The sequence below is a fragment of the Lithobates pipiens genome, unplaced genomic scaffold, assembly GCF_037356315.1.
Source record: "Lithobates pipiens isolate NorthernLeopardFrog02 unplaced genomic scaffold, aLitPip1_a1.2 Scaffold_25, whole genome shotgun sequence".
Taxonomy (NCBI): domain Eukaryota; kingdom Metazoa; phylum Chordata; class Amphibia; order Anura; family Ranidae; genus Lithobates; species Lithobates pipiens.
The window spans coordinates 140,977,688-141,000,451 of NW_027507787.1; positions in this window are offsets into that span (position 1 = coordinate 140,977,688).

Consider the following 22,764-nt stretch of genomic DNA (forward strand, 5'->3'; position numbering starts at 1 on the left):
CACATCGGCTGTTAACCCGATGTAGTCGGACACCTGTCAGTCTAGGCGTTCCCTGATGCTGGATCCAGATGAGACCTGTCGATGGGTCGGCTGAAAGAATGACCTCATATCAGAAGTCACCAACACATCTTCAACCCGGCCTCTTCTTGCAGGTGTTGTTGGATTGGTACCTGCAACTCTTTCTCTGGGAGTGGGAATGCCTCCTCTGCCAGCGTACGCAAAAGCAGAATGCAGCATTTCTCAAAGCAAGGCCTGGAAGTGACGGCCCTCTGTGACGGTGGTAGCATTTCCGCCATTTTGTGTTTGTACCGGGGGACTAAGTACGTTGCCACCCAGTACTGGTCCTTGACCCTTATGCTTTTTATACGGGGTCCCTGTTAAAACACTGGAGCATGAAGGCCCCCATTTGCACTAAACTGGAAGCGGTGTGGTGGCCTGGCACCTGCTCATCATCCAGGATAATGTCGTCCTCCTTGTTCTCCTCTCCCCATCCACGCACAACAACAGGGATCCCAGAAAGGTTTAAAGCATGCTCTTCTTGCTCCTCCTCATCTGCCCCAGCACCATCCTCCTCTGACTCCTCTTCAGACTCCTGTTGTTGTCTTGTCTCAGATAGAGTAGCCCCCCCTGGGAATTCATCCAGCATTGCGACTTCCTCATCTTCCCGCTCCTGCTCCTCCATGGCTTGATCAATGACACGACGCAATGCACGCTCCATAAAGAAGGCAAAAGGTACCATGTCACTGATGGCGCCATGGATGCGACTGACCAGTTTGGTGATCTCCTCAAATGGCCGCAAAAGTCTGCATGCGTTGCGCATGAGCAGCCACTGGCGCGGTGAAAAAAAACCCCCAGCTCCCCAGAACCTGTTCTGCCGCAGAGTTCATACAGGTAAACGTTAACTGCACAATTCTGCTGGAGCAGCCTATCAAGCATATAGAAGGTTGAGTTCCATCGCGTTGGGCAATCGCAAATAAGACATCTGACCGGCAGATTGTGTCGCCTCTGAATGTCAGCAAGGCGAGCCATGGCCGTGTAAGATCTTCTGAAATGGGCCGAGATTTTCCTTGCCTGCCGCAAGACAAGACAATGAATCGCTGCACGACCAAGTTTAAGACGTGTGCCATGCATGGCACGTGCGTAACTTTTGCCCTGTTTCAATGCGCTAAGCAGATTGGCACTGTTGTCACACACCACTTTACCAACTGTCAAATTGAGCGGTGTTAGCCACTGATCTGCCTGTGAACGCAAAGCTGAAAGGAGTGCCGGGCCAGTGTGGCTCTTGGCTTCCAGGCACAACAGACGCAGCACGGCATGGCAACGTCTCACCTGGCATGTTGAATAGGTTTTGGGGAGCTTGGGCGGTGCAGCGGAAGAGACGCTAGCAGCGGAAAAGGAGGAGTCATCCAAGGAGGAGAGGGAGGAGGATGGAGTAGTAGGAGGAGAAGAAGAGCCAGGCCTGCATGCAATCCGTGGCGGTAAAACCAAATCTACACTGTGTGCCAGAGATACATTCACTTGCCGCTGAACATGGCCATATAGCTCTGGGATGCCCTTCTGTGAGAAATAATTCCTTCCTGGGACCTTCCATTGTAGTGTTCCATTGGCCACAAATTTTTGAAAGGCCTCCGAGTCCACCAGTTTATATGGCAGTAGTTGGCGGGCTATGAGTTCTGACAAGCCAGCCGTCAATCGTTGGGCAAGAGGGTTATCCAGCGTCATCATTTTTTTACGCTCGAACATTTGGCCCATGGAAGCCTGCCTTTTTGCAGAAAAACGTGAGGATGGCGTGATGGAAGGTGGAGTGAAGGACAATTGTGAGGAGAAGGAGAAGTAGAAGGCGAGGCTGAACCGTGGGAGCCTGGAGTGTGGCTTTGTGTGTTCCGTTGCTCCCACTGGGCTCCGTGATAGCAGCTCATGTGCCTTCGTAAGGCGGTCGTCCCTAGGTGAGTGTTGGGCTTACTGCGACTTATGCGTTGACTGCAAAGATTGCAGATGGCAACACTATTGTCATTAGCGGACACGTTAAAAAAAAAAAGCCCACACTGCGGAGCCATGTGCCGGCATCCTGGGAGTGCCAGATGTGACCGTACATGGTTGATGCCTCACTCCTGATACATTCGCATATTGCTTTGTCCCTCCTGTGCAATGTAAGTTCTTCCTGCTTCTCCTCCCTATCTGCTGGTCCATATCTCCCTCTGAACTCTCCTCCTCTTCCTCTCTTGTGGGCACCCACGTGACATCACTGGACACGTCATCATCAACGTCACCTTCCCCACTGCTATAATTAGAGATCTCGGAGTAGGCAGCAACAGCGGGAACAAACCTCCTCCTTGGGCTGATCTGGGTACTGTCGTCAGACTGCTGAGCGGCGGTGGTTGCTACCTCCTCTTCCTGATCCAGTGCCAAGAGTGGCTGTGCATCGGAAATGTCTTGATATGGATCAGAAAATAATTCCTGTGACTCAAGTGGAATGTATATGGTGGTGTTGGTGGTAGTGTCTTTGGGGGTGCACACAGCAGAGAGTGAAGAGGGTGCAGATCGAGAGGATGAGGAGGGTGCAGAAGAGTAAGGCTGAGTGAGCCACTCAACCAAGTCTGGTGCGTCCTTTGGCGTAATCGCACGCACCTTCTGCAATTTGCTACTTTGGCTCAAGTCTGTTGCTCCTGCCCTACCCCTACCACCCCTGGGGAAGGTCCTGCCTCTTCCTCTGCCTGTCATTTTTTAAATGACCCTGTGACAAAAGTCTCTAGAGAAGTGCAGTATGTATGTGGAAGAAGGTATATAACACCCTGATTCAATCTGTCTATCACACCAGTTATAATACCTTTTTTTTATTGCGTTTGTCGCTCTCTGTAGTATCGCTGCAGAACTGCTCAGCAGTTACAATGCTGCACAGTGGAAATGCACTATACTATGCTTTCTATATGTGCAAGTATTTTATACGTGTATTACACACCTATATACTGCACACCAAATAGTACACCTATACCAGTCCTTACAAGGACCTTTGTAGACTGAGTAAATAGTGATGTGCAGACTGTATCTCAGTCCCTACACTGATAAAGGATTGCTGCAGAATAGGGCAGTGATCAGCAGTAGTGCACCAGCACCCTATATATTGTACAGCTATACCAGTCCTTACAAGGACCTTTGTGAACCGAGTAGCTAGTGATGTGCAGACTGTACCTCAATCCCTACACTGATAAAGGACTTCTGCAGAATAGGGCAGCAGTCAAGTATAATATTCTTTCTATATTTGGAAGAAAGTATATTATACGTGTACAACCCTATATACTGTACTACACCTATACCATACCAGTCCTTAAAAGGACCTTTGTGGACCTAATAGTAGCAGCTAGTGATTAAACTGACTTTCTCTGCTGCACACATCGTCCTGTCCCTCTCTGCACTGACAAAAGACAGGCTGCTGCAACAATCACTAGCACAGCAGTGCACTCAACCCTATATCCTGTACTACACCTATACCATACCAGTCCTTAAAAGGACTTTTGTGGACCTAATAACTAGCGATTTGTGTCACTGCAGTCTTTCACTGCTCCACACAGCAACCTCTCCCTATAATGACACAATAAAGAATGTAAAATGGCCACCAGATCAGGTCTATTTATAAGTTAGGGGGAATGTTCAATTGTCCATGTGCTGAAATGTCTCCATTGGCTGTCCTGTGCCCCATGATGGATGTGTCATCATGGGTCAAGTTTTTTCACACTGTAAACACATATGTCCGCCGGGCAAACAGCGGCAATAGTCCGCCGATCGGGCGAATCGTGAACACGCAAAATTCGCCGGGAAATGACCGCCGAGCGAACAGTTCGGGCCATCCCTACTCCTAAACTGTGCAAGTTTAGGAAATCTTCACGGCACCTACAGATATTGCCTGGTTATTGGCTTACCTATAGGTAAAAGTGGTCTAACAGAGTCTACAATCACTTTAGGAAATCTTGTAAAGTTAACCCCACCCCCCCCCCCACAGGCCCCTCCCAGCCTTTTAAAAGCATATAAATGGCAGTAGGTGGACGCAGACATTTGGGTCATGTGACCACTGTGATTAACTGTCACAGCAGTCACATGATCGGAATGTTCCCAATCACAAGTTTGCATTGGGAGCTTTCTGGTCCCCACTGTTAACTGTGCTGGAAGTGAGCAGGGCAAACGCTTTCAGCACAGAAAAGGGTTTACATAGGGTCACATATATGTGGCCTCTCTGCATTAAAGCATTAAAGCCCACCGACCAAGAGTCCGCATATGTGTGTGCAATCGCCAGAAAGAATTCAAAGTGTTCTGCACTCACAATGTGTTCAAAGTACAAGGCTTGGCAGCAGGGGTCAAGTCCTGGGGAAAAAAGTGTGGGAACTCCCACCCAAGATCCACTTGCCCACCAAAAAAAAAAATGATACGCTCATATGCACGAACGCTTCAAAAGTGGTATTTTTCATCCAATTTTCGTATTGTGTGTATGAAGCTTAACTGTTAGTACATAAAAAAATCCTCAATAAACATAAATACGGTAATTCTCTGAATAATCAGCATTCATTCAATTGTGCTTTCATGCAAATGTGAACATCATGTTCTGATCTTTATTGGGGAATTTTATTTTGTATATGGAGTGTTTATGTGGTGAGTTTACACTTTTCATTGTACAGAGTTTGGATAACACAGGGTTAAACAGAAAGGTCATAAATTAACTGCACATTATCTGGACAGAATGCTTGGGGAGATAGTGATGTGTTCCTGCTTAGAAGATGTATGTTAGCTTGGGGGGGCTGCAAACTCTGCAGGGCTCCAACACACTCGTTGCTATTCCAACCCTTCACATATTTCCACATAAACTTCCCTCCTGGCATTAAACTTTGCCAGGTATTGTGCTCAGCTTACCACCCCAAACTAATGTTACTCTCTCAGCTCACCTCTCTCCCTGCATGTCCTATGAGCAGAATAGCTGTGCTCCTCCTCTGGGTTCTCTCATTATATGGCACTGAAGATAGAGGAGGGGGGGATTCAGCAGGACACACAGAGCAAGCATGCAGGAGACTGGGGGCAGGAAGATGAGGAGACAGAAAATCAAGAGGGACCGGCCAGGAGGAGCACATCACTAGAGGTCTAAATACAATCTCTTAGCAGCAGGGACCTCATCTACCCATCAGCTAGCTGTGATTGACAGGTAGATTGAAGCGGAAGCTGTAATGGTGCCCTCTACTGGCAATGCCTGAATGGTCAGGTGTGTGGCACTTACTATTGAGAGCTGTGTCGGCAGCTGCTGGTGTAGCACCTGCCACACAGTTTGCATGCTTCAAAGTCTTGCAGGACATGGCTGCTAATGGGAACTGAGTTCCTGTTGTGGAAAAAGTACAGGAACTCTGTCCCCATGCGTTCCCACAGGACTTGAGCCCTGCTTGTCAGATAGCTAACAGCTTCCCAATAAAGATTCAGGCGGAAGGGCTAATAGTTGTAATATTTACTGAGAATAATTTTTTTGTAAAACCGCAAAACACAAATTATAAAAATATGCATTGGCATTTAACATTACATTACAAATGCAAATAGTAACAGGCATGCTACAATACTGTTAAGGCACCAGCTAGCAAAAATGTGGTCTAGCTGAGTGAACTTCCTAACAGAAATATCCCACCAAACAAGCATATAAAATGTAGTTGCATTAGTAGAACATATACTAACTAATTGAAAACGAATGACTGCTTACTTACAGACTTGTGCTTCCAAGGCCAGTATTAATAAATAGTGGAGGTCTTTAGCATGCTTCCTTCACTGTAGAAAGATTATCTAATATGACTGCTGGGCAGGAAGTGGGCATAATATACTACAGTTCCTGTTAGTAATGGATCCCAATTTAAAGCAACATTACGATCAGTAAATATATACCTTATAATAATCAGAACACTCCCCACCTGGCATAATGAACATTATACCACTATGTTTCTTTTTTAAGATGTAAAACAACTTCAGAGATGGGCCTAAAATACACCTTAGGGGTGCCCTGCCTCATGACTTTAACTTTGACCGTTCTAACCTTACTATCTTTACTAGTTACAGTCTCGACAATGAGTCCAACAGGCCATTAGTTTCTGTGGACCTGAGTGTCTTTTAGTAGGACAACATCTCCAACTTGCAGGTTAGGCTTGTCATCTTGCCATTTTCTGTGTGACTGGAGCATCACCAGGTACTCTAGTTTCCATTTATTCCAGAAGATGCCTGCAAGACTTTGAACTTGCTTCCATTGCTTGGTGTAAAGGTCTTTGAGACCAAAATCTCCTGTGGAGGCTGTCACTGTTTCCATCTTCATCATCTTCATCATCTGAGTGGACTGTGCATGGAGATCTCTTCTCTTTTTTTATGAAGGCATTTGATGTCTTCTTTGAAAACTTCTTGCTGAACACATCTAATGATGATGATTCTGGCTTGCATAAGATGATTGCTTTTACACTTGTCAGTGTTTGTAGCTCTACAGAAGGATTTGGCTAGGTGAATAAGCTTTCTTATAGCTTGAATGAGTGACTTCTAGCTGGAGAATCTTTCAAACCTGTGTGCGCCAAGGTTGCCTCTAGTAGTTATGGTACTAAACAGTGTTACTTGTGCACCTACTTCTATGTCGTTATCTGGTTCTACAAGTTCAAATGTCTCAAACTGAGTGGTCTCTTTGATTTCTGATCTAGTCAAAAAGGATGGTCCTGAGAATCAGTTGGTGTGCTTCAGGACAGCCGCTAGAACCGATCTAGTCCCATGATCAGCTGGATTTTTATCTGTACTGATGTAGTGCCACTGTTCTGGCCATGTGGACTTTCTGATGCCTATCACTCTGTTTGACACGTACATGTAGAATCTTCTCAAAGCATTGTGAATATATCCTAACACAATCGTGCTGTCTGTGTAAAACTTCACTGCATGAATTTCAATGTCTGGTTCAGCAATGATCAAGTCTGCCATCTCCACTGCTAAGACTGCAGCACAAAGCTCCAAATGTGGAACAGTGTGAGCAGGACGTGGAGCTAGTTTGGACTTTCCCATGATAAACCCAACATAACTTTGTCCTTCAAAGTCCATTACTCTAAGGTAGGCTACAGCTGCTATAGCCATAGTAGATTTATCTGAGAATAAACACAATTCTCTTTGCTTTGTGAAAGACAAAGAAACAAGGACATATGACCTTTGGATGATAAGTTGTCTATTAATGAGTCCTTCCACAACAACCACTGCATTTATTTCTCCTTAGGTAGAGGTGTATCCATTCACTTTGTTCATGTTCAGTAGCAATTTCTCCCATAAGAGCCAGGCCGAGGGTCAAACACAGTTCAGATCAGTAATCAGTAGAAACCAGGAATGCTGAGGCAAAAGGGTAATCCGAGAACAAGCCAGGGGTCGATCACAGGAGACACGAGACAAGTCCAGGTACAGGCCGAGGGTCAAACATGTTAGAAAGCAGAAGTCCAAGAGCAAAGGCAGAGGTCGGGTCCAGGAGACAATCAGCGAGTTCAAAAGGCAATCCGAGTCACAACGGGTCAGACAGGTCAAAGGAACAAATGCAGGGATCACAGGTAGCTGAAGATGAACCAACAGTTTGCTTGAGTGCCAATACTCCTATGTCAGCAGAGGATGGAAACGAGCACACTGTGCGTGTGCGTGCACTTGTGCGCAACGATCAGTGGGGCCGCGCATACGCCTCAACGCATTTCTATTGTGCACAAATGTGCACCAGAGCACCATCCCCGTGCACATGCGCACAGGAATGCGCAACTGGCGCAGCCTATTCCCATGATATACTTGGATGTTGGGCCACTGTATGTGGCCATGCTGTGTGAAAGTCTCACATGTGGTATCGCCATACTCAAGAGGAGTAGCAGAATATATTTTGGGGTGTCATTTTTGCTACGTACACGCCATGTGTTGGATATATCTTACAAATGCACAACTTTGTTTAAAAAAAAAGAGGTTTTATTTTTTTCCACATTTTCCAAAAACATCTGGGGTGTTAGCTTTCCAAAATAGGGTCATTTTGTGTGCGTTTCCATTGTCCTTGTGCTCCAGGGCCTTCAAAAGTGTGATAGGTTGTCATGAAATTAGATGTGTAATTTATGCTTGTAAAACACCTGGAGGTGCTACTTGGATATTGGGCCTCTGTATGTGGTATCATTATACTCAGGAGGAGTATCAGATTGTCTTTTGGGGTGTCTTTGTTCTGTGTGAGAGAAATAGCTTGTTATGACAATGTTGTGTAAAAAAATAAAAATAATTCTCCATTTTCCCAAGAATTGTGGGAAACAATTACAACTTCAAATAACTCACCATGCCTCTTAATAAATACCTTGGAATGTCTACTTTCCAAAAAGGGGTCATTTGGGGGTATTTGTACTTTCCTGGCTTGTTAGGTTCTCAAGAAATGAGTTAGGTCTTCAGTACATCAGGTGTGATCAATTTTCAATGATTTGTACATAGCTTGTAGACTATATATCTTAAACAGAGTCTAAATAATATACAATAATTTGGGTTATTTTTACTAAAGATATGTAGCAGTATAAATTTTGGCCCAAATTTATGACAAAAAATGACTTTTTTGTAAAGTTTTACAATAGAAACTAAAAAAAGGTGTTTTTTTTTTCAAAATGTTCTGTTTATTTGCTTATATTGCAAAAAATAAAAACAGCGGTGATAAAATACCACCAAAAGAAAGCTCTATTTGTGAGAAAAAAATGATAATTCTTTTGGTACAGTGTAGCATGAAGTGTAGCATGACTGAGTAATTGTCATTCAAAGTGTAAGAGTGCTGAAAGCTGAAAATTGGTCTGGGCAGGAAAGGTGTATAAATGCCCTGTATTGAAGTTGTTAAGTAAATCTGTTGTAATCCGTATTTAGGGTGTAACATATAACCTGTTCTGCCAGCCTTTCATCCTCTACCCCCCTCCCAGTGACAGTGAGCTGAGAACTACTCAAGGTGCCCACTGTTACTATTTGAAAATACTGCGGCTGTGTGGGGCATCACCCACACGGGCATGTAATTTATTCACAGTTTGTTGTGAATGAATGGAACTACACGTACTGTTATCCTTTGTGGCTGACAACTTGTAGTTTTGAATGGACTTCAAGGTCACTGATAAGCGGCCTCATAGTTCAGTCACAAGCCCTGCAGCTTGTGAACAGCCAGCACATATGCAGGTACAGGCTGAAAGCTGCTGGGCTTGTTTGCTGGAGTCTGGCATTGCGTTCCTGATCCACTGATGATCACTGGTGCAATGCTTTAAAAGCTCCTTAAGGGAAAAATAATAAATACACATTTTTTTTCCTGTTTAAAAAAATATGTGCATGTATTTTTCCCCACAGGTGAATATATCCTTTAACCACTTGCCAACCTCCTCACGCCGATAAATGTCAGCAGAATGGCATGGACAGGCAGAGTAATGTACCCGGGGCCTGAGATGGTTGCATCGTTTCAGGAGCGATCCGTCCTGAGGGGGAGGCCATGGCCACCCCCTCACGATCGCTTTTGACGAATGGGAAGCTTCTTTTGCTTCTGAAATGTAAACAGAAGCAGAGGAAGCGATGTCATCTCTCCTCGTGCAGCCTTTTTCCTTCCGGCTCCCGAGGAGAGAAGACATCAATGTGAGTTTGCACTAACACTAGTACACATAGGCACATAAATCGCCCCCCCAATCACCACCCTTGCACCCCCTGTCACAGTGACACCAATAGACGTTTTTATTTTTTTTACTGATCACTGCATTGGTGGCATTTTTATTCTGTTATAAGTGTTAGGGCAATTAGTGGTAGGCCCCTTTAGGTCTAGGTTACCCCCCTAACCCCCCTAATAAAGGATTAACCCCTTGATTGCCCCCAGTTAACCCTTCCCCCCCCTGTCGCCAGTGTCACTAATCACTAATCAATAATTTTTCTGATCGCCGTATTAGTATCATGGGTGATGCTAGTTAGCCTGTTAGTTATTTACGTTCACTGTCAGCTTTTTTGTAGCATTAGGCACCCCCCTATACTACCTAATAATAAAGGGTTTAACCCCCTGATTGCTCCCTAGTTAACCCTTTCACCAGTGATCACCATATAAGTGTTATGGGTTACGCTGGTCAGTTTGTTTTTTATATTGGTCGTTTATTACCCAATAATGGTTTAACCCCCTGATCGCCCTGCGGGTGATATCAATTTAGTGGTGTAGTGTCTGAACAGATCAATATCTGATCAGATCTATACTAGGGTCCCCAGCAGTTTAGGGTTCCCAAAAATGCAGTGTTAGCGGGATCAGCCCAGAAAAGTGCTAGCATCTGTGTTTTGCCACTCTGCCCAGCCCAGCCCACCCAAGTGCTGTAATGATTGATCACTGTCACTTACAAAACACTAAACACATAACTGCAGTGTTGGCAGAGTCAGGCCTGATCAATGCGATCACTAACAGGTTTTTTTGGAGCGTTTGATACAGTTGCTGACAGCCTAGGAGGTTTTTTACCTGTGAGTCTCAGTACTGTACCAGTAAATTTAGAGCCCAAAATGGCAAATTGGAGGTACAGTAGTGAAGAGGCCTACACGTTTCTGAGCATGACAGATAGTGACGAGGAAGTCACTCATCTGTCAGATTCAGATTCAGAATATGATCCTGCAGACGACATTGGCTCCTTGAGAGATAGTTCTGACAACGGAGTTGTGGTCCATGCCAAGGTACGGCATACCAGACCCCGATCTTCTTCTGCTGTTGTTGAGGTGCAAGAAAGGGCTCTCAAATGGAGCAGAGAAGTACTAGTGTCGCTCATCCTTCTGGTGAACTGGCAAGCACCAGCAGCCTATTACACCCTGGTCATACATCCAGCACTGCAGCATCACGTGGTGACGTGGCGAGTCCCATAAGTGCAGTTCAAGCTGGCTAGGTGGTAAGCACAAATAGTGTCCCACTGCCACCAAGAAGACAAACACAGGCCCATTGTGCCCATAGTGTCTTTCCTGCAGCATTTGCCAATCCTAATTGGGAACCCACCACTTCTGCAGCACTCGTACTTCCCCCATTCCCTGGCCAACCCAGAATTCAGGTGGAAACAGTTGATTTTACGTCACTTTTTTATTTGCTGTTTTTCACAGAAGATCTCTATAGATCTATTGTGGCCCAAAGTAATTTGTATGCTGGCCAATTCATCGCAGCTAATCCCCAGTCCTCCCTTGCCAGGGATTGGAAACCAATTACGGTTTCCGAATTTAAGACCTTTCTGGGCCTATCTCTCAACATGGGCATAGTTAAAATCAGTACAGTAGTTGACCGCGATATTGTCAATTTTGTCACTTTTATCTGTGATATTGACATCCTGGGAACCCCGTCGTGGGAGCCAGCACGGAGCCTGCTTGCATCGGGAAAGGAAACATTTTTATTTTCCTTTCCTAATGAGCGACAAGCATTGCTGACATTAAAGAGGGATTCCGCCAAAAAAAATAATATTAAAAGCCAGCAGCTATAAATACTACAGCTGCTGACTTTTAATAAATGGACACTCACCTGTCCCGGGTTCCAGCGATGCCGCCAGCTGAGGCCAATCGACCGCTCGGGCCTCGGCTGCTGCCGCCGCCATTCTAGGTGAGGGAATCAGGAAGTGAAGCAAATTGGCTTCACTTCCCGGTTCCCTACTGCGCATGCGCGAGCCGCGCCGCGCAATTGGAAATCTCCGCGCTGTCACTGGGACCCGTGTGTGTCCCAGCAGACAGCGCGGCAGGGCAGGAAATGGCGTAGACTCCCGTGGGAGTCTATGCCCGGAAGTGGGTGAAAATACCTGTCTTTGACAGGTATCTCCACCCCCCTCCCCCCTGAAAGGTGTCAATTGTGACACCGGAGGGGGGGGGGGGGGTTCCGATCAGCGGAGGTTCCACTTTAGGGTGGAATCCCGCTTTAAGGCCAGGTTCACACTGGTACGGGAATCCGACTTGGATTCCCGCCAATACCAGGCACTGTGTTTGGTATGAATCTTTAAGGAGAACTCCACGCCAAATTTTAAATAAAAAAACTGCATGGGTTCCCCTCCAGGAGCATATCAGGCCCTTAGGTCTAGTATGGAATCTAAGGGGAACCCCTACGCCAAAAAAAAAACGGCATGGTGATCCCCCCAAAATCCATACCAGACCCCTATCCGAGCATGCAGACCGGCCGGTCAGGAAAGGGGGTGGGGACAAGCGAGCTCTCTCCCATTGTAATGCCGTGTGAGCGGTGCACGATAACTTATATAGGTATGGGGCGTGGTCACTGGGTAATGTCACACGGTGGCCCCGCTTCTTATGACATCAAGTCCTGAGGCATACCAGGCCCTGGTAGGCCCCTGGAGGGGAAGCCATGCCGGATCTATTAGAGAGGCAACAGTGTCGCTTCTCTCTCGTGCTCGCTGCAAGCCAGCGCGACATGTACAGTGCCCTGTCGCCGAGAACCAGCATGATGAGATTGCGCTGGAAACACAATCTCGCTGTCAGGTACTGTACGTTGCTTTCATATTGGTCCACTGACCCAATTTACCATATGCCCATGCTCTCTACCTCCATGACCAGGGCACGATACGAGCAGATAGCAGATCTTGTGGTTCATGCCTTTCAACAACAATGAATTCTGATGTCCTTGTGGAGACCCTGGATATGATCGGCTCTACAAAACTGCTGCCCCTCGTCAACCACTTAAACCAATGTTTTTCAGCCTTGTTTACTCCCCATGAAGTTGTCTGCATTGATGAGTCCCTGATTAAGTTTTCTTGCCGCTTGTCATTCAAACAGTATCTTCCCAGCAAGCGTGCCAGATAAGGGGTCAAGATGTATAAGCTCTGTGACAGGGCCACAGGCTATACATATAGTTTTATGGTTTACGAGGGAAGAGATAGTCGCGTAGAGCCACCGAACTGCCCAGATTACATAGGAATCGCTGGCAAGATTGTGTGAGACTTGGTGTCGCTCTAATTCAGAAAGGGTACCATTTGTATGTGGACAATTATTACACGAGCGTGCCACATTTTAGTTACTTGTTTGATCATCAGATTGGTGCATGTGGCACCATGCGATCTAATCATCGGGGTTTTCTCCAGTATCAGGGTTTTGTGCCATCTGGGCATTCCATGGCCTCCGAAACTGTGATAGGTAGTGAGGACCAAAATCAAGAATTTACGCCCTTAGAAATCCTGAAGGCAGTGCTTGGTTTTTAGGGCCCCGTATGCGGCTAGGCTCCCAAAAAGTCCCATACAGGTGGTATCCCCATACTCAGGAGAAGTAGCAGAATGTATTTCGGGGTGTAATTCCACATGTGTGAGCAATATATAATTTAGTGACAACTTTTTCTAAAAAACAATTTTTGTCATTATTCAATCACTTGGGACAAAAAAAAAAATAATATTCAGTGGGCTCAACATGCCTCTCAACAATTTCCTTGGGGTGTCTACTTTCCAAAATGGGGTCATTTGGGGGGGGGGGGGGGGATTGTACTGCCCTGCCATTTTAGCACCAGAAATGAGATAGACAGTCATAAACTAAAAGCTGTGTAAATTCCAGAAAATGCACCCTAGTTTGTAGATTTTATAACGTTTGTGCAAACCAATAAATATATGCTTATTGACATTTTTTTTTTTTTTACCAGAGACATGTGGCTGAATACATTTTGGCCTAAGTGCATGACTAAAATTGAGTTCATTGGATTTTTCTTATAACAAAAAGTAGGAAATATAATTTTTTTTCAAAATGTTTGGTCTTTTTCCATTTATATCGCAAACAAAATAAAAATTTCAGAGGCAATCTAATACATCACAAGAAATCTCTATTTGTGTGAACAAAAGTACGCAAATTTCATTTGGGTACAGCATTGCATGACCGCACAATTACCAGTTGAAACAGCGCAGTGCCAAATTGTAAAAAGTCCTCTGGTCTTTAGGCAGCCAAATGGTCCGGGGCTTAAGTAGTTAAAACCCAACTCCAGGCACAACTGTTCTTTCAACCTTAAGTGTCATTATGTATATTCTTTTAACTAAATCTCCCTAAGTTCCAGTGCTATTGATATACACAGCATTAGATGAACTTTATGCTCCCTGCTGTATCAGAAGGGTGTGAATTAATGATACCAGTTCCTGTGTTGCACCTCCACCTCCTCAGTCTGCTGTGCAATTCACAAAGCACAGCACAAACATCATCACTGTGCTTTGTGAATGGCACCAAGTAAATATAGCAGTATATCAGCAGTATTCAGTGGAGCTTAGAGGGAGTTCCTAAACTAATAAAAAATTATACTTTTTTAAAGGAAGAATAAAGTAGAGAAAAAATGGTAAATATTTCTGAGCCTGTATTTGGGCTTTTAAAAAATGCTGAAGCAGTGACATATATTCATGTTTTTTTCATAACTATGGCAATGCAAATAATTTTTTTAGTTTTAAAAAAGAGCAGCCATATAAACATACTAATCAAGAGGTAAGGATCTGTATTTTCTACATCAAGGTATCCATAAAGCAAACATTGCAGTCTATGCATTTTTAATTACTGGTGACATTCTTACAATTGAGAGATTTTGTCTCTACTTAACCACCTCAATACCAGGCACTTAAACACCTTCCTGCCCAGACCAATTTTGCGCTTTCAGCGCTGTTGCAATTTGAATGACAATTGCGCGGTCATGCTACACTGTACCCAAATTAAATTTTTATACTTTTTTTGCCACAAATAGAGCTTTCTTTTGGTGGCATTTGATCACCTCTACGGGTTTTATTTTTTTGCTAAACAAATAGAAAAATACCGAAAATTTTGAAAAAAAAAAGTTTTTTTTGGTTTCAGTTTCAAAACTTTGTAAATAAGTATGTTTTCTCCTTCACTGATGGGCGCTGATGGGGCTGCACTGATAAGGCGGCACGGATGAGGTGGCACCAATGAAGTGGCACTGATGGGCAACACGGATGGACACTGATAGGTGGCACAAATTGGCACTGATAGCTGACACGGATTGGCATGGATAGGCAGCATGAATGGACATGGATAGGAAGCACAGATGGGCATGGATAGGCGGCACTGATGGTTGGCATGGATGGGCACTGATGGTTGGCATGGATGGGCACTGATAGGCAGCATTGTATTGTTTTGTACTGATGGATGCCAATCAGTGCCAAACAATGATGCCCATTGTGGGCACTGATTGGCATCCATTGTGGGCACTGACTGGCATCCCTGGTGGTCTAGGGTGGCTTTTCTGGTGCTGAGCATCCCTGGTGGTCTGGTGGCGTCCCTGGTGGTCTAGTGTGGGCATCCAATCGACTCTCCTCTACTTGCGTCTGACAGACGCGAGTGAGGAAAAGCTGATCACAGACTCTTCCTATTTACACTGTGATCAGCCATAATTGGACACTGCTGATCACGTGGTAAAGAGTCTCCGTCCGAGACTCTTTACCAAGATCGTAGTTGCGGGGTGTCAGACTGACACCCCGCAACAACAATCGCGGTGATGCGCGCCCCCGGGGGCGTGCAGCGGCTCAAAATCCTGAGGATGTCATATGACGCACAGTCAGGATTTTGAAACCACTTTGCAGCCGTCCTTCGCCTATAGGCAAGTGGTTAAATTGTTGACTACAGAACTACTGAACACTTAATAAAAAATACTGAAATCTAATTATTGGTGACATACAGTAGACGCATTCACACAGCCATGGCCAAAAGTTTTCAGAATGACATAAATATAAATGTTCACAATATCTGCTGCTTCAGTTTTAATGATGACAATTTGCATATACTCCAGAATGGTATGAAGAGTAATGAGAAGAATTGCAATTAATTGAAAAGTCCCTCTTTGCTATGAAAATGAACTTATTCTCATAAAAAAAAACCTTTTCACTGCATTTGTGAAGAAGTCTTTACAGCGCCCAAGAAAGTCCAACACGTGCCGTGACTGCCTCCTACAGTTAATTCAGCTGCAGGATTGGGGCACCACCGGTGCAAAGCTTGCTCAGGAATGGCAGCAGGCAGGTGTGAGTGCATCTGCACGCACAGTGATGTGAATACTTTTATGCTACGTACACACGATCAGACTTTCCGGCAGACCAGAGTCCGTCGGACAATTTGATTGCGTGTGGGCTCCAGCGGACTTTTGCTTCCCAAAAGTCAGGTGGACCTAGAAATAAGACTGGCTTCAAATGTGTCTGCCGTACTCGGCTTTTAGTGGACAATCCGTTCGTCTGTGTGCTAGTCCGACGGACTAAAACCAGACACTAGGGCAGCTACTGGCTATGAACTTCCTTATTCTACATAATCACGTTTGAATCCATCGGACTTTTGGAGTGATCGTCTGTGGTCAAGTCCATTCGTTTGAAAGTCTGGCGGACCTCAACTGCAAAGTCTGCCAGATTGTCCGCCGGACCAAGTCCGTAGAAAAAGTCTGGTCGTGTGTACGTGGAATTAGAGAATGGCCCGGTGTCAAGAAGGCAGCAAAGAAGCCACTTCTCTCCAGGAAAAAAAAACATCAGGGACTGACTGATATTCTGCAAAAGGCACAGGGATTGACTGCTGAGGACTAAGGTAAAGTAATTTTCTCTGATGAAACTCCTTTCCGATCGTTTGGGGCATCCAAAAAAAACCTTGTTGTGATAACTACAATCAGTCCTGTGTCATGCCAACAGTAAAGCATTCTGAGACCAATTATGCATGTGGTTGCTTTTCAGCCAAGGAAGTGGGCTCACTCACAATTTTGCCCAAGAACACAGCCATGAATAAAGACTGGTACAAAAACATTCTCCTAGAGCAACTTCTTCCAACCATCAGATAACAGTTTGGTGATGAACAATGCCTTTTCCAGCATGATGGAGCACCTTGCCATAAGGAAAAAAGTGATAACTAAGTGGCTTGAGGGACAAAACATCAACATTTTGGGTCCATGGCCAGGAAACCCACTAGAAAATAATCTCATTGAGAACTTGTGGTAAAGCCTCAAGAAGTGGGCAAAGAAAAAAAACACAAATTCTGACAAACTCCAAGCATTGATTATACAAAAATGGGCTACTATCAGTCAGGATGTGGACCAAGAAGTTGATTGACAGCATGACAGGGCCAATTGAAGAGGTATTGAAAAAGAAGAATCAACACTGCCAATAATTACCCTTTTCTTTAACTTAATGTAATTGTCAATAAAACTTTCACACATATGAAATACTTGTAATTATACTTCAATCTACCATAGTAACATCTGACAAAAAGATCTAAAAACTCTGAAGAAACAGACTTTGTGAAAATTAATATTTTATGTAATTCTCAGTTTTTGGCCACGACTGTACTGCTCTGAGTCCTCCCATGATCTTTATCTGTGCCAAAGAGGTACCTTAAACCAATATGTAGTGTTAGGAAACGGAACATATTTGACACTGGATTTGATTTTTTTTTTTCTTTTAAGAAATTTTCTTACCTACAGCAGTAGCCTCAAAACACATTTAGATTTAGTGCAGTGGGAAAATAATGTTTTTTTATGTAATTTTAGCAGTGATATATTTTATAATTGAGTGGTACTAGGAACACTGACTTTCTGGTAAAAAATGGACTGTGGTTTTCTGAGGCTGCCCCTGTACTCAATTCCTCTTGTAAAAATTAAGAGGTTAGAGATGACACAGCAATGTAAAACAGAACAGCACCAGGACAACACTATTAAGCAAGACTAGGCCTCAATTTACTAGAGACAAAGAGGCAGGGGTTTTACTACAATAATTTACAAAATGCAGATGATACAATGATACAGCTTTGTAATTGGCTAGCAACAAAACCCCTTGATTTGATCACCCCCCCCCCCCCCCCGGTATTGTTAACCCTTTCCCTGCCAGTGTCAATTTTTCATGGATCAGTGCATCTTTATGGCACTGATCAATATAATAATGCCACTGGTCCTCAAAGTGTCATTTGGGGACAGATTTGTCTGCTGCAATGTCGCAGTCCCGCTAAAAATCACAGATCGCTGCCATTACCAGTTAAAACATTAAAAATAAATAAAAGTTCCTAAATTTATCACAGTTTGTAGATTTTTTTTTTTTTTTTTTTTTTTTACTTTCAATATTTTTATTGGTTATCAAAGACAATGAAAATACAAAAACAAAAATTACAAACCGTAGATGAAAGGGGTTTGAATTGCCTCGTACTGAAAAGCATTTGATACATGAAATCACAAGCAGGCAAAATCATTGAGCAGTCGTACATAAACCCTGTCCGTCGGCCCAATATTGCAGTGATTGGCTAGACCCAGGTCCCCCAGAGGTCATCCCGGGGAACCCTAGCCCCCACCCTTCTATTAAAGATCTAGTACCGAGAGGCCCTCCTGACACCCCTAATGGGATCTAATTGTGCCGGGCCAGCCCCCCCCCAGTGACTTTAAAAAATTAGCAAATCCACATGGAGGCTCATATGCTCGTGTGATTTTCGATGGGGAGTGCACTCGAAGCAGTCGTCCCCAGGGGGGGTAAACCTCCATTTCCCTGGGCCCCTGCTCCACATTACAAGCTGTACCCACTCCACGGCCCCATCATGCCCACTCGAGGCGGACCTAAAACCATACTCTTCAGTACATGAAAATCGATAAGGGAAAGAATAGAAGAAGCAGAGGGGAAAGGCGGGAAAGGTTAAAGAAGGGGGGGGCGGCATCCGACAGGTGATAGTTCGAGGAAAACAAGAAGAAGCTCATGGGTTACTGTTGAACACCGGGGATAAGGGAGAGGCCAACGAAATTTGCCCAGGGTTCCCAGACAGACTCAAACTGTGCTTTGGAGTCAAGGAGTACACTGGACAGTTTTTCCTGGGACATAATCCACAATATTTTATGTTTGGCTGCTTTAAATGAAACCCCTGTTTTTTCCAGGCCTTGGCAATAGTTATCTTGGTGCCCAGGAGAATAAAGTGGATCAGTCGGCTAGTCCGCCTAGAAGCCCCAGGCACACTGGCATTCAAAAGGGCTACTGCCAGGGTTCTGGCAGGTTGAAGACCTGTTACCGTGTGAATTAAGACGAACACCCTCCTCCAGAAAGACCTGATTTTGGGGCATTCCCTCTAGATATGAGCCATGTTTCCATACAGAGCACATCTCCTGAAGCACAGGGGGTTTGCAGTGGGGAATATGCGGGCCAATTTAGACAGAGTGAGATACCATCTCTTCATAATTTTGAGGTTCGCTTCTATTAGGGAAATATTCTTGATACCCTTATAGGCTCTGGAGAAAGATGTCCGCCACTGTTCTAGGTCCCAGTTGATTTGGAGTTGATTCTCCCACGCTGTCATGTAGGGGGTTTTACCAGCCTGATGAGCAAGGGCTTGGTAGATAACTGATATTCCACCCCTCTGATCCCTGGCTTGACCGGACCATAGCTAGTATGGGGTGAATCTAGGCGGGGTGGGTTTTCCCTTCCACAGTTCATGAAGACAGTGTTGTATTTGATAAAATTTATTTAACTTATTTCCCGAATGTCCAGTTTGTGTTTACAAAATTTGAGAGTTAGTGGACCTGAGGACGTGAAGAAGTGACCGATCCGGTACAACCCCTTGTCCAACCACCATTTAAAGGCTTTTATGTCTTGTCCCCGGAGGAAAATTGGGCTTATTGAAGACATGAGCCAGTGGGCAACATTCAGAGGTCAGGGAGGGGAGGGTCTTCAATTTGTCCCAGAAGGACAGCGATTGTGAGAGGATCGGGGAGAGTATAGGGGGTCTGTCCTTGGGGGGGAAGCCAAAGCAAATAATCCAAAGTATATGAGGGGACCGCCTGTCTCTAAATATGGGTCCAGTCTGGCTTTTCCATTCTGGTATAAAATATTGAAAGTTGGGCCAGTCTCGCCGCCTGGAAGTAATGCTGTAATCTAGGAAGCCCCAGACCTCCCTGAGTGCGCTGTCTGTATAAAGTATTTTTCGGTAGTCTATGTCCTTTTTTGCCCCATATAAACTCATTGATTTTCCTTTGGAGGGATTGCAGATGGTCCCTTCTTAGGTTGATCAGGATAGCCGAAACAAGTAGAGAAGTCTGGGAAGTAGCGTCATTTTTATTGAATGTATCTTGCCCAGCCAGGAGAGATCTTTATTGGCCCATGTCTTCAGGTCCATCTCAAGTCTTTTGTAAGTAGGAGGGAAGTTTGCTGGGTAAAGCTGGTGAGGTGAGATGAATCCCCAGATAGTCTGGGTGAGTCATTCCATCTGAAGTCAAAGGAGCTCTTCAAATTTTCAACTGTAGATGGTTGAAGTAAGACGTTGAGAGCGTGGGATTTGTCGTAGTTTACCCTGAGACCCGACACCTTAGCAAAGTCGTTCAAAATTTGGCAAAGGTTAGGGAGCGATGTGATAGGGGAGGTGACAAATAGCAGCATGTAGTTGGCGAAAAGTCCACATTTGTGTACCGGGGAACCGCATATGACCCCCCGGATGTTGGGGTTGGAGAAAATCGCTATTGCTAACGTCTCGATCGCGATGGCGAAAATTAGGAGAGATAGGGGGCATCCCTGTCTGGTGCCACTCTCTATTTTAAGGGGGTTAGAGTGATGTCCATTGAGGCGGATGAGCACTGAGGGTTTTGAGTATAGGGAATGTAAGGTTCCCAGAAAGCGACTACCGAAACCCCACCGTTCCAGAAGAGTGAATAGATATGGCCATTCAACAGTGTCGAAGGCCTTGTGGAGGTCCAAGGAAAGTAACATTCCTTCTTGTCTGGGGCCCTCACCCCCACAGGTTTTTTAGGAGGGAGACCAGATCAATGGCTCTTCTAACCTGGTCCCTGCCTGCCTGGGCTAAATCCCACTTGGTCCTTGTGAATGTAGCGGTTGATGAAAGAGGACAAGCGGTTGGCCATGATCTTCGTCAAGATCTTAAGGTCGTTATTTATGAGGGAGATCGGTCTATAATTTTCAACCTCTTCTGGGTTTTTATTTGGTTTGGGGATTACCGTTGTATAAGGTGATCTAAGGGGGTTCTCTGCGTCTTCATGTTAAAAAACCGAGCCATATGGGGTGCTAGCGTATCTGCGAAGGCCTTATAGTATGGCACGGACAGACCGTCCGGTCCAAGGGCCGAACCAGGTTTGAGGTTTTTAATGACCTCTCCTATCTCCTCAACAGATATGCTCGACTCCATGACCTCCTTGTGTTCCTCCGATAAGGCAGGAATCGGAAGATCTTGAATGAATTTGTTTGAGGGGATTTTAATTTCTGGTGTCTTGCTATAGAGTCTGGTGTAGAAGCTCCTGAATGCTTCCAATACCTTATTGGGGTCCATCGTGGGGGGGGGAGTGTCCTTCTACTCTAAACTTTGGGAAACTATTTACGCGGTCGTGGAGTAAGTTTGGAGGCCAACATCGTCCCGATTTTATCCTTCTGGTGATAGAATTTAGCTCCACTCCAGTGGATACGTTTCTCCACTTTTACCGTGAGGGCTAAGTTCAGTTCTAGTCTGGTTGCGTCTAGTTGGTCTGATAGTGCTTTGGAGGGGTTCTTCTTGTGTTGATGTTTAAGAGAGGCAAACTTTTTTTCAAGTTTAAGAATGTCTATCGTCCTTTCAGTCTTTTTCGAGTGGCTAAGCTGATGTTTTTGCCCCTGGTGGTGGCTTTGTGGGCGGCCCAGAGGGACTCTGGGAAAATATTTTCTACATTGTTTATAAGGAAATATTCCTTCAGAGAATTATCTAATTCCGTAATATTAGCGGGATCGCTCAGGATGGATTCAAAAAGATTTAAAATCCAGTGAAAGCTCGACGGTCTGGTGAGGGGGTTTTCCATATTAAGAAGGACTATAGAATGGTTTGACCATGCTGTGTCGAGAATGGACGATTTGCGTGTCGAAGAGATAAGGGAAGGGGGAACTAAAATGTGATCTATTCTAGCATACGACTTATGAGGAGCCGAAAAGTGGATGTAATCCTATTTTGATGGGTTAAGTTCTCTCCATATGTCAACGAGCCCGTGTGAGTGTAGGAGTTTCACGATGGCCAGGCTGGCTTTAGTGGGGCGTGTCAATTGGGCCTTGGGGGGGTCTCAATTTGTCAAGTCCTTGGTCAAACGCCACGTTTGAATCCCCTCCAAAAATAACCTTGCCTTCTACTAGAGGGAGGAGGGTGTTGAGGAGGGTTTTGGAAAAATTTAGTCTGTCCTTTATTAGGGGCATATTAAGAGATCACAGAGTAGATCTTGCCCCCAATGGACCCTTTGACTAGGATAAATCTATCCCCAGGTCTCTGTAATCAGAGATATGAGAGAAATTACTACACTTGGAAAACAGTATCATTACTCCTTTGGTTTTGTTTGAGGCATTCTCAGATAGAAGAGGGGGAAATGGACATGAAGGTATTTCGGGTTGTACTGGATCGGGAAATGGGTTTCTTGGACTAGAACTATTTCTATCTTTAGGGAGCTGTAGAGATCGAAAGCTATCCTGCGTTTACTCGGGGAGTTCAGGCCCTGAGTATTGTGTGGCCACTCTGAGATCAATACCATATGTGTTGATCTGTTGATCGAAGCCATTTGATCAAAGGGGTGGAAAATTGCTCAGGCTACCTTCACTTACCCTCAGCTCCTTACGGACCTAAGGTGTGGAAAGGGGTGCTCACCCAGCTTCATTGCTATCAGGGATACCGGGATACCTGTCAGACGGCTCAAAAGAAGAAGAAAGTTAGGGGGTAAAGAAAAATAGAGAAAAACAAAAACATAGTATGACGTCCATTAGAAGGAAAAATAGTGTCCGATGGGAGGGAGTCCCACCAGACATCAACACTTCAGCTTCAGCGGCTTCTACAAGAGGGCCGAAGACC